Genomic DNA, 12481 nt, shown 5'->3' with positions numbered 1-12481 from the left:
TCAATACTTATAACGATTTTATTAATATATATTTGTATAATTAATTATATAGTTAGAAAGCCACAGCGCCAATTAAAAATTTATTTTAAGAATAATAAAGGCCGCGAAAAAAACGTTATTAATCCGTTTCACCGGAATCACTTTGGGGCAATTAAATAAGACACACTAATGACTTTATTACAAGACTTAACGCTGATTGAATACCATACCTGTGCAAGTACAACGCGGAATTTCTTTTCTGAAATTGTCGTAAATATATTTAATAGCACAAGCATTAAATTCGTTAACACCTCGTATCAAATGTTTACTGTTACGTTTGTTGTAATAAACCTTTATTTATGAATGAAGTTATATCTATGCAATTAACGATTGTCTGAACGACAATAGAATATGAAATAAATGGCTTAATTATGGGTTATTATTAAAAGGGTTGACTTGACCCTCAAAAAAAGAATACCTTTTATTGGACACTACTACATTCTTATGTTTGTTTATTTAATATTTATATATTAATATGTGATACTATAAAAGAAATAAAATATAAAATTTTTAACCCAAATTAAATTAAACATTTAAATAAACGTACAGGGAAATGATAAAACTCCAAATAAAAATTACATATACTGTAATACAATGTATGTAAAATTTAAAATGTAAATAATAAATTGGACTGGAAAACAATTTAAATTCATAACCTAAAAGTAAAATATAGCATAAAATAAATAATAAAGTGGTTGGAACTATAATTATAATAATTTTTTAAAAATAAGTAAATAATATAACGGAATAAAATAAAACATATAAAATAATATTATCACGAGTAAAATTAAGTTATAAAATTAATTTAAACAAATTATAAAATTGTTAATAAAAACAAAATATCAAAAATAATAATGTAGAAGTAATTAAATAAAATAATTTACAATGAAAAAATACATTTGAAAATATAAAATAAAAATCTAACTAAAACATATTAATAGAAATATCCAACAAATATTTATTTTTGGGACTAGTAAAATTAAAATTATAAAATTAAATAAATCAAATTTTAAAATGGTTAATAAAAACATAAATCAAAAAATAATAATAATATAGAGGAAATGAAATAAAATACACTTCAATGAAAAAATAAATATGAAAATAATAAAGTAAATTAATAAATCAAACTGAAACAATTTAATTGAAATATCCAACAATTATTTTATTTTATAACGAGTAAAATTAAAATTGTTACAAAATAAATAATAATAATAAATATTTATTGTAACTATTAACAATAAGAAAAAAGTATAGCATAAAAATATTATATAAACAATGTAACGAATAAAATACTTACTTACTTATAAATAAATAATTAAATAAATTAAATATTAAAATTGTAAATAAAAACAAAATATCAAAAGAATAATAATAAAATTTATTTTATTTTAAATAGTAATAAGTAATAAAAATATAAGTACTTACATATTTTTTATAATAAATATTTAATGTTTTAAAAAATTTAAAATTGTAACAAACGAAATAAATTTTTAAATTTAAATTAAAAGATGTCAGGCCAAAAATATTGATAAATCTCAAAACATAAAAATGAAATTTAAAAATTAAATGTTAGATTTTTTCTTTTGCATAATTAAATGTTAATTTAAAATGTAAATTAGATATAACAAATAAGATCAAAATCATAAATAAAAAATATTGAAATAATATTGGTATAATTTAAAAAAATACAAAAATAATTAGTATAATTATAATAAATAGAATTAAAATAATTACTTGGTTTATTACTATTAGATAAAAACTAAAGTTCAACGAAAAAAAGATTTATATTTTATTTTCAAAATTAATACAAAACCAGATAATGTGTTCATCTCTTTTGCCTCTTTTTTAATCATTTATTCTCATAAATATTTTTGTTTTCCAGTTACTAGTAAGTTTCCAACAAATAAAAAAATTACTGACAAACAACCATTATTCATTCGATTTTGTGGCCGTTCATGAAAACATTTCTGACAAACCTTACAAGCAAAATAACCGACACACTGCAATTTGCAACAAACCACAAGGGAATTATCTGCAGTGTGTGACTAAAATAAAATCGTATTCGCGAGTCCCCGTGTACATTAATCACACAACACGATACAACTCGTACGAGGAAAAGTCGTAAATGCGCTGTTGCACATATTTCGAGGCGAAAACGTGGGAGCGCACACGCAGGCAGCCTTCGTCCGCAAAATACGCTGATCATTTCCTTCGTCATTACGGGCCAGCGAAAAAATAAAAATTAATAATAATAATAAAGAAAAACAGCACAATCAAACTTGACACAAATGGGTTACACAAAATCGAACAAAACTGATTACGCTTCGCATTACAAACAAATTATGCAATGCGGTTTTTAACTCGTGCGTTAGTTGCAAACACTGATAAATTAAATTTTCGAACGATTCGACGGAATTGGTTAATTAGCAATTATGCTGTGTTTACTTTGTCGTTTCGATTAGACGGTTGTCAGAATTGTTTTCGGCTGTGCTTCATTAAACAACTTTCTGGGGTCAATTGGTATTGTTCATTGTTTGTGTACAAACTATTTCTTTTTAAAAAATGTGTATTAGACGTAAAATTAAAAAGTGATAATAAATGTTGGTTACTTAAACATGCAGCTTAAATATGAAAACTACAATGATTATTCAAAAAAAAAATTATTCACTGCACTATGAATTTTCATTAGTGATGTAAAAAAATCTTTTTTCAGCAGAAAAAAGTGAAAAAAAAAACGGATATTAAGTTTTCTTGTTCTTTATAAAACCATTATTTATCCTGTCTTATTTACCATCACATTGACTCCATTAAAAGGATCAAACTAGAAAATAATGGATCACTGAATATTATCTAGACTGTATATAACTCAAAATTATTATGTAAGGAATCTATCACAAGAGAGAGACGTCAGTGTTCAAAATATGTCACGATCAACTACAAGTACAACAAATTTATCCAGACAAAGTTTATACTAATGAGGAACTTTCAAATACAACTAATATTTTAGATATATCAAGTGTCTAGCTGAAATTTAAGATAACTATAAAACTAAATAAATAAATTTATTTTGATTACCCCCCAGATAACTACTATAAGTACAACCAAAAATTTAGAAGTAAACCAGATACTAAAACCATCTTCTGTATACTGTCCTGTAAAATTTATTTTTATTTTAGGAAATTCTTTAGTAAAAAACATTGAATAGTTTTATTTTAAATGTCGCTCTGCAACCACTCTCTGGAGTTTGGCCAGCAAAATAACATTGAATAGACAATAAAAATACCTTTGAAACGAAGTATCACAAAACCACCCTTTCTGAAAAAATAATTGATAGTGCCCATTTGGTACTAGGCACACGTCACTTTATGGCGAAATTTAGTTAAATTGACAACATTTTACATAGTTTTTATTCGAAGTCGATATCTTGTGTCATTCAAAAATGATCAGGGGGGGACTTTTTACGAGCTCACTGTATAGTCATATATCATTCTTTTCTTTCTTTTAGTATATTGAATAAAAGTTTTATTATTAAACCATAGTTTTCGTGTCGTGAGCATTCGTTATTTTCCAAACTGCTAAAAATAAAATTGTAATTTCTGGCATTTACAAGGCAACTACCACTCGTTAAATGAAGCAATTGCCTTAGTTATGGAAACTAAATTAGTACAGATATAAACAAAAGTTTTGTTTTGTGAAAAACAAGATAAAAAACAGTTTAATTGTACCCCATGTTTCCGATATTAATAAAAATTTTAATCATGGTAGAATTAATTAATTAAGTGCATAATATATATAAATTTGGTATATTTATTTTTTACAAATTGTTACAATTATATAAAAATAAAACTCTCCATCATTACTGGTTAATTAATAATATTTTTAATACAGATGGAAAACCCTATATAATTAATAAAAATATGTAAAATTTCGTATAAAGTTAACGTCAGTTATTAAATAAAATAGAACTTACATATTTTGTGTGCTTTAAATTCCTTTAAATATTTTTTGCATGTTTATTTCTAGTTAATTTAAACAATTTAAACCTTGTTAAACTTTGTTAAAAGTTGTTTTATGTTTTTATACATAAAATAAATTTATGAATTTTAAAAAATTTTTTGTAAAATAATTTTATAAATAATTTGGAATTTCAGAAATATTGTTCAATTAATAAAATTACATAAAAATTGATGTAGATGCAGTAGTTTTTGCACATATATTTTACTTTTGTTGATGTTAACAGTAGTACAAAAGATACGCATCAAATATTTATTTATGTGTATTCTGCTCCAATATATATTATTTGTTTCAGCAAATTTATACTACATAATTATGTATCTAAATTAGTTAAATAATCAACTTCACATTGTTGCCTTCAACTACAATTTGTTAAACACCAGTTGGCATTATACAGTTTGTCGTTTAATTACCACAGCTATCGATTTTTGTAAACCAACACGAACAGGGAAAATAGATAATGGATGGTATAAATTTGCAAAATTAATAAATATTAAAATACACGAACGGAACATGCACACACAGCTTTAGTTAACGAAATCATGTACTTTAACCTTGTTTTTAACGAAACGTCTTGAAATGAAAAGCTTGTTTGTGCAATGTTTCGGTACAAATTATTATTTATAAGCTTTCATTATGAATTAATGTTTATGTTATACATTGTGCCTTTGTTTATTATATTATTATATGAACATAGATTGTACCCATAATGAGGTTTATTGAAGTTACTTCGGTAATGTTTAATTTAGGATTTTTTCCTGATAAAATAAATTTGTACATAAATACATACATACATAAATAAATTTACAACTCAATTTAAATTTGAAAACTGAATTAATTCAATAATAAGTTTGTTTAAATTAATGTTTTTCATGATACATGATTTTGCTACATTTAAATTATAATAGGGAATATTCCGATATATGAATAAACGCGAGTTAATTAAACATGTCAACACCGAACAAAATAAAAAGTTCGACAGTTTAATTAACGGAATAGTGACAATTTCATGTTCATATTTAATCAAAATTGAAAATATTTTTCGGCGTATTAAAACAAAAGGTGGGGTTGATAAAATTACGTTTTAATCGTTTTTCGAAATTTTTTCAACATATCAGTTTCGAATGTTTCTCGGCTTTAATGTGTGATATAAATAAACGGCAGATTTAAGGTAGAAATGGCCGTGTAACTCTATCACTGATAATGATGATAATAACGACCCATAAGACAGACAAGTAAAAATTCTATGCATGTTATAAAAATTCTAATATAACATAATAATTAAACTGTTAAATCATCTCTTGAATCTCCACATTCAATTCTGTAATTTTGTATCTTGTTTTACATATATGCAAATGTATAATGAAAAAAATATTGTTTCTGTATTTATCAGAAATATTCTTTAATTTTACTAAATCTCCCTTGCAACCAACGATATAAATGTAATTTCTTTTCAAAATTTATATAAAATAATTGAGACAAAGTAATATAATATATACAATTTTCATACATTTTAATAATTAGCTGATAACTAAGTTTTTATTATATTATATATAATCGATTCAAATTATTATACTTTGAAGTATTTAATAGAAAGAAAAATTATATGAATAAATTACTAGGTATTATTGGCAATTTTAGAAAATTAGCTTTAAATTGATATAAAATTATTGCAGTGCACCTAATAATTTAACATTCATTTTTAACAAATATATCCAACATAAAATTTCTAAAAATAAGCAATTCTTTCTACAATTATTATATTATTGTTATTTACTATATATTTTATTTAATTTAAGGAATAGTAGGGGAAAGGATGGACAAGAAAAAATTCTGCACATGCCATAAAAATTATTTCTCTAATCCACATGCATCTCCGATAGGTTTAATATCAACTCGTCAATGTCTGATAATACTGAAATGTAGAAACTATTAAATAATTCCATGAATGAGTCCGTTGGTAAATAATTCATCATCATAATTAATAGAGAATATCACTTACAACAATCTATACAAATGTAATTTTTTCCAAATTTATAAAAAAATGAATCTGTTATAAAAATTTCTTTTTATAAATTTGAAATATTAACTAAGTTTTTGTTATATTATCCATTCAAAATATTTAAGTATTTTTAAATTATAGTAAATTATATGAGTAAATTACTAAGTATAATTTAAAATTTTACAAAATTAACTTCAAATTAATTTAAAATTAAATTAAAAATTGAATTTAATTTCTTTTACGTATATATTTATAAACTTTATGTAACACAAAGTGTCTAAAAATTCATAGTGGTAATATTTATATATTTATAAAGAGTTTGTTTGTTTTTAAGAATTCTTACTTAAAACAACTGATTATTGAGATAATTGATGCAAATTATAGTTATTTGAAATATTTACTATGAAAGAAACATTTTATGAATAATTTGCTACTTCTAACGTAAACAGTCTGAAAAAGTTGTCTTAAGGTTAAAACTGTCTAAAATAATTGAATTATGTATTGAATATATGAATTATTATTATATATTTTAAAAAGTTTTTATTAAACAAATAAATATAATATAATATAATTGATTGAAATTATTATTTTTTGGAATATTTAATATGAAAAAAACATATTATTAAGAAGTCTAAACTGTTCCAAAATATAATTTTTTTTTCTTTTTTATTCATTACTAAATTTCTAAAATTAATAATTATAATAATTATATATTCTAAAGATGAACTAACTAAAAAAATAATCAATTTCCGGTTTACTAGATATTTATAGAATTCTGAGCCATTATTCATTGAGATCGAGTTATAAATAAGAAAGTTACAGGATTGTTCCCATCTTAAATGACCAGAGAGCATGTAAAAATAAAATGTTCGTTGTAATTAAGCAAATGTTTTATTATCGTTTGAGAGATTTGTTTGGAATAAAGAATTGTTTATCGTTGAAAAAAAGTTCAACATCTGGCAAAATTTCCAGCGATTGATAAGGAATCGTCGCACAAAAGAAAGTGGGAAAATCCCCGATGAGTTAGTTCCCGAAACGAAACACATTCACCGGATAATGCCGGCGAACATTACGTCGAAAATCTACCCTCGCCGACTCATCCGAACCCCGACCAGTCCTAATGCGACGGACTGTGAGGGCCGCGCTTAGCCGAGGGTAGGCCGTAAATCGAAAAAAGGTCCCCGGTCCGCCGTATTGTTTTCGGAACGACCGGGCCCCCCTTCGTCTTCGGTTCACCCTACGAAACAACCGGCGAACCGCCGCTCTTGCCAACGATACCTTTGTTGTCCGAAGGGCCCTTTTTACGTTCGGTTTGTTTTTCGAAAAAGTTTCTATACATTTGTATTTGCATATGTTGCTGCGTTGCTGCTGCCGCTGTGGAAATTTAAACGCGGTTTGGTTTGTTTTTTATTTGCTGGAAATTCGTTGGCGATTTGAATAAAGCAGTAGAAATAATGTTGTTCTACCTGAGATATACCCAAATACCGTTTTGCCATTGTGCAGAAAATTTGTGTAAATTCATCTTCTCTTTGTTAAACATGCCTTTAATACATTTTTTCTACGAATTTCCTACCTACCTATGTACATTTAAAATTTCCGAACGATTTCCAATTTTAAATTTTATGGATACAACAGAACTCTAAACTATTATATTATATATAAATAATATAGTATAAAGAAAATTTTTATAATATGGAAGAAAATGTTAATTAATCGAGGCAAAAATGCCACACTGCTAATTTATTTCTAAAGGGCTTTAAAAATCTAATTTTATATATATATATATTGATGTAGCTAATATATTATAAAAGCATTTTTAATATTATCGTGAATTATAAAATTGTTGTTGGTGAATTCTGGCTAAATTCTTATTTTCTTTATATAAATGTGTCTACAATATACCTTTTCTTTGAATAGAACGTGTATAAATTTTAAATTTCCATACAATTTTCAATATTGAATTTTATAAACTCAACAAATGTATTTTATTTTATTATATTGTGAATGTATAAAATGTAAATTACTTACGTTAATTGTCATTTTTTAAAGTACTAATGAAAACTTTGTGTAAATTGTCAAGTTGTCAGTGTTGTAAAATATACCTTCAATTTACCATTTCTTCGAATTTTGTATCTACCAACAATAATTAAAATTTTCTAAACTGTTTTCAATATTGAATTTTATAGATACAATAACTGTTCTTTTTTATTATATTAGGTATAGATTTTAACTAAAATTTTAATATTATCAATAACATGTGCATTAATCAATATCTACAAAACATTTCTTTTAATTCAATATCTACCTATATAAATTTAAATGTTAAAAATTGAATTTTATACATACAATAGAACTTGTGTAGTGATATTGTTGCTAGTGAAAACTTTTCGTAATTCCATATCATTATTAATTATATCTACAGTACACTTTTACTTCGAGATATATTACAATAATTTTATATTTTCAATATAACATGCGGATTCATATATTATCAACAAAATGATAAAATAATAAATTTTAATTAATCTGTCTCCAGTGGAATCTTTGTGTAAATTTGCCTGAATATATTTTTTCATGGAATGCTGTACATATATTTGTAAATTGAAATTTTTTACCCAATTTTCAATATATTCGTAATATTGTAACATTTAAATTTTCAAAACAATTTTTAGAATTAAATTGTGTTGGTATGTAGATTGTATCTGACATTTTAATCAGCAAAATGTATTAATTAATTTAATTATGACTTTTTTAAAACTGTGAGTACTGGGTGTAAAAACGCCTTTTTCTTAGTACCTACAAATTTATTAATTGTAATTTAAAATTTTTCAACAATTTTAGAAATTTAATTTTACATATACAATATCAAACAAGTTCATCAAATTAACTGTGTTTTTTAAAAACTGTTGTTGCCTTTAATTTGTTAAATTTAATTTTTTCATCCAAATGTTAATATTGATTTTTTTATTATATTGTACACAAGTTGGCACGAAAATTATAATAATAATATTATCAAAAAAGAATATGTGTAAATGTTTGTCTTTCTGTTAAATATACGTATGATATATTTTTATTTGAATTTTATAACTATCTATATTAAATTTTATAGAGGCAACAGAAGTTTATTTTATTACATTTTAGATAGATAATAGATCATAACAATGTCAACTAAAATGTTAATTAATCGAGTTAATTGTGATTGTTATATATCTCCTGTCAGTGAAAATATCATAAAACAACTAATAAAATGAACAAAACAAAATTTAATTTCTATTTAACAATCCCAATTTATTACACTTGTTAATACAATAATATTAATTTGATAATACTTCAAATTAAATTATTTACGAGAGGTTACAGGATTATTTCATAAATAATTCTTGATGTCTAGTTATTTATTTTCAAATTTTATCCGTATGTTTGTCATTTCACACGTATAGGTAAATATTTATATTACATTAGCCATTTATATTAAATGTCTAATCTTATCAAATTATCAAAATTGTGATGATAATTACACTTACCAACACATGCGAATGACATAATACAGTCTATTATTCTCATGATAAAATTGAAATTAGATTGTAATTATTATTCAAACATTTAGGGCATAAAATATTTTTATGTAACATGCCAAAAAAATACGTTGAGAATGAGAAATTATTTTATAAACTTTCTCACAATTTTCAATAAATACGTTTATAGGTAGATACATCAAATGTTTGCTTCAAATATCTAATCTTATCTATAATATAATAACGCTTATAATATGATTTCACAAAGGGCACATACAATAGTTCATAAAAACCATTACATATTAATAAGTCTTTGTTACTTTCATCCTGATTTTATTTCTTAATATTAGGAGGACCTTAAAATACTAAACACTTATATGACTGTATGTATGCATGCAGTTTTGTCTATTTTCTGAGCTATTATCCATTAATATGAAGTTATAAATATAACAGTATTTCCATCTTAACTGGACCACACTATATGTGAACTTCATATTAATTTATTTTACAAGAGACGCAAGTTAACATTAACATTAATTTCAATATAAAAGAATAACCATGTGTTAATCAAAATTACAAATCAAATTTAGAGAGAGAAATCCTTTTTCAACAAATCAAGCGACTTCCAATTACAAAGCGGTGCACACTAATCAACTGGCTCCTTATCGTGACCTAAATACACAAACATGACCTGCGGAACTGATATTACCGGGACATCTCATGTCGATGTGACGTCACTCATTATACACGCTCCACATTAAGATAACACACATGCATCTCGGATGGATCGACTGTTTAATATCAACTCGACAATGTCTGATGGAATAATACAGCATGAAAACTATTAATTCACCCCTTGAAGGATTAATCTCCATGTTAGTGTCCGTTTGTAAACATTTATTTGACATTCAGTTGTACTGTTTTGCGCATAATGAACACGTATGATTTTCTAAAAGTTGTTGGGTAATTTTCCATGTCTACCTTTTTTTCTTAATTCCATTGCTGTAAATACAAATGTAAAGTTAAAAAGTGATGTGATTATTTCTATATTTATCAGAAATATTCTACAATATTACCATACTATTTAGAAATATTCACAACAATAAACACAATTTAAATTCTTTGCAAATGTTTATTACGATTAAGACAAATTTGTAAAGTTCTTTTATTAATTTGCTTGGCTTAAAACTAATTAAATCGATTCAAATTATTATTATTTAAAATTTGAATGGAAAGAAAAATTGTATGAAATTTAACATTGTAAAATAATGTAAATAAATTATATATGTTATATATTATTTAAAAAAAATATTCAAATACTGATCAAATTATTAAATTATTATAAATATTTTGTTCAATAATTTAATATACAATATAATGCATATATTTTTTAAATTATTTAATATAAAATTTCGAAAAGTATGCATATTTATATACATATATAAAGAGCTAATTAATAAGTTTCAAAGATGTCAAGCAAAAAATTATATAATTAATTTAAATTATTGATATTCAAAATAGAAAAATAGGACAGAAAATTTGTATGAACAAACTATGCCCTAAATATAATTTTAAAATTTTGAAAAATTGAAGTAAAATAGACCTAAAATTATTTAATTATGTATTGAATGTGTGTGAATTATTTAATATTTATAAATATTTCTAATACAAAATTTGTATATTTATATTATATATAGTTTGTTTATAAATTCTAAAGCTTGTAATTAAGTTTTTGTTAAATATAAATTATATAATTAATTTCAATTATTGATAATTAAATTAAAAAATAAACATAACAGAAAAATTGTACGAATAAATTACCAAATATAATTTAAAAAATTGGAAAATTAAGGTAAAACTAATGTACTTAATGAATGAATGAATATTTAATACAAAATTTCTCAAAATTGGTATATTTATATTATATATTTCTAAAGAGTTTGTTTATAAATTCTAAAACTTGAAAGTAAATTATTGTTAAACAAAAATTATATATTTGATTTAAATTATTTATATTTATTAAACAAAATATAACAAAACATTGTATCAACAAACTACTAAATATATCTTAAAAATTTTAAAAAATTAAGGTAAAACTGACCTAAAATTAATAAATTATGTATTGAATGTACTTAATAATGTTTATAAACTTTTAATACATAATTTCTCAAAGTTGGCATATTTCTATTATATATTTATATATATTATATATTTATTTATAAACGTAAAACATGAAACTAAGTTTTTGTTAAACAAAAATTATATAATTGATTTAAATTATCGATATTTAAAAACAGAAAAACAGAACAGAAATACTGTATGAACAACTTACCAAATATAACTTAAAAAATTAGGAAAATTAAATTAAAAATTATAAAATTTCTCAAAATAAGTATATTCATATTACATGTTTATAAATATAAACAAACTAAACATATAAATGTAAATGTAAAATTTAGTTCAGAATTTTATTTAACGATTTAATTTATTTTAAAATATACATATCTATTACAAAAGACCTAAAATTTAATGAAAATTTACTCAAATTAAAATATAATATAAGAGTTTGTTGTTGTTCGTATAAAAATTAAATTTAAGTTTATGTCCATTAAATACTAAAAATAAAAACATTTGTTAATACATTTTAAAGAATAGCTAAAAATTAAATTTTATGTATGATTCAAATTATTATTTTTTATGTATGTACTTAATATATTATGACCAAATTAATAGGTACTACTTAAAAATTGTTGTATTTAATAAATTTATAATAAATTTACTGAATATAAAATTTCTGAAAATTGAAAAATATTAATTTATATATTTTTATAGATATATTTGTCTACTAATAATATAGTTTTTGGTTTACCGTCAATTTAATTCCAATATATCTCCAAATACACTCGAAAAA

The sequence above is a fragment of the Aethina tumida genome, chromosome 1 (genome assembly GCF_024364675.1).
Source record: "Aethina tumida isolate Nest 87 chromosome 1, icAetTumi1.1, whole genome shotgun sequence".
Taxonomy (NCBI): domain Eukaryota; kingdom Metazoa; phylum Arthropoda; class Insecta; order Coleoptera; family Nitidulidae; genus Aethina; species Aethina tumida.
This window is presented reverse-complemented; position numbering follows the sequence as displayed.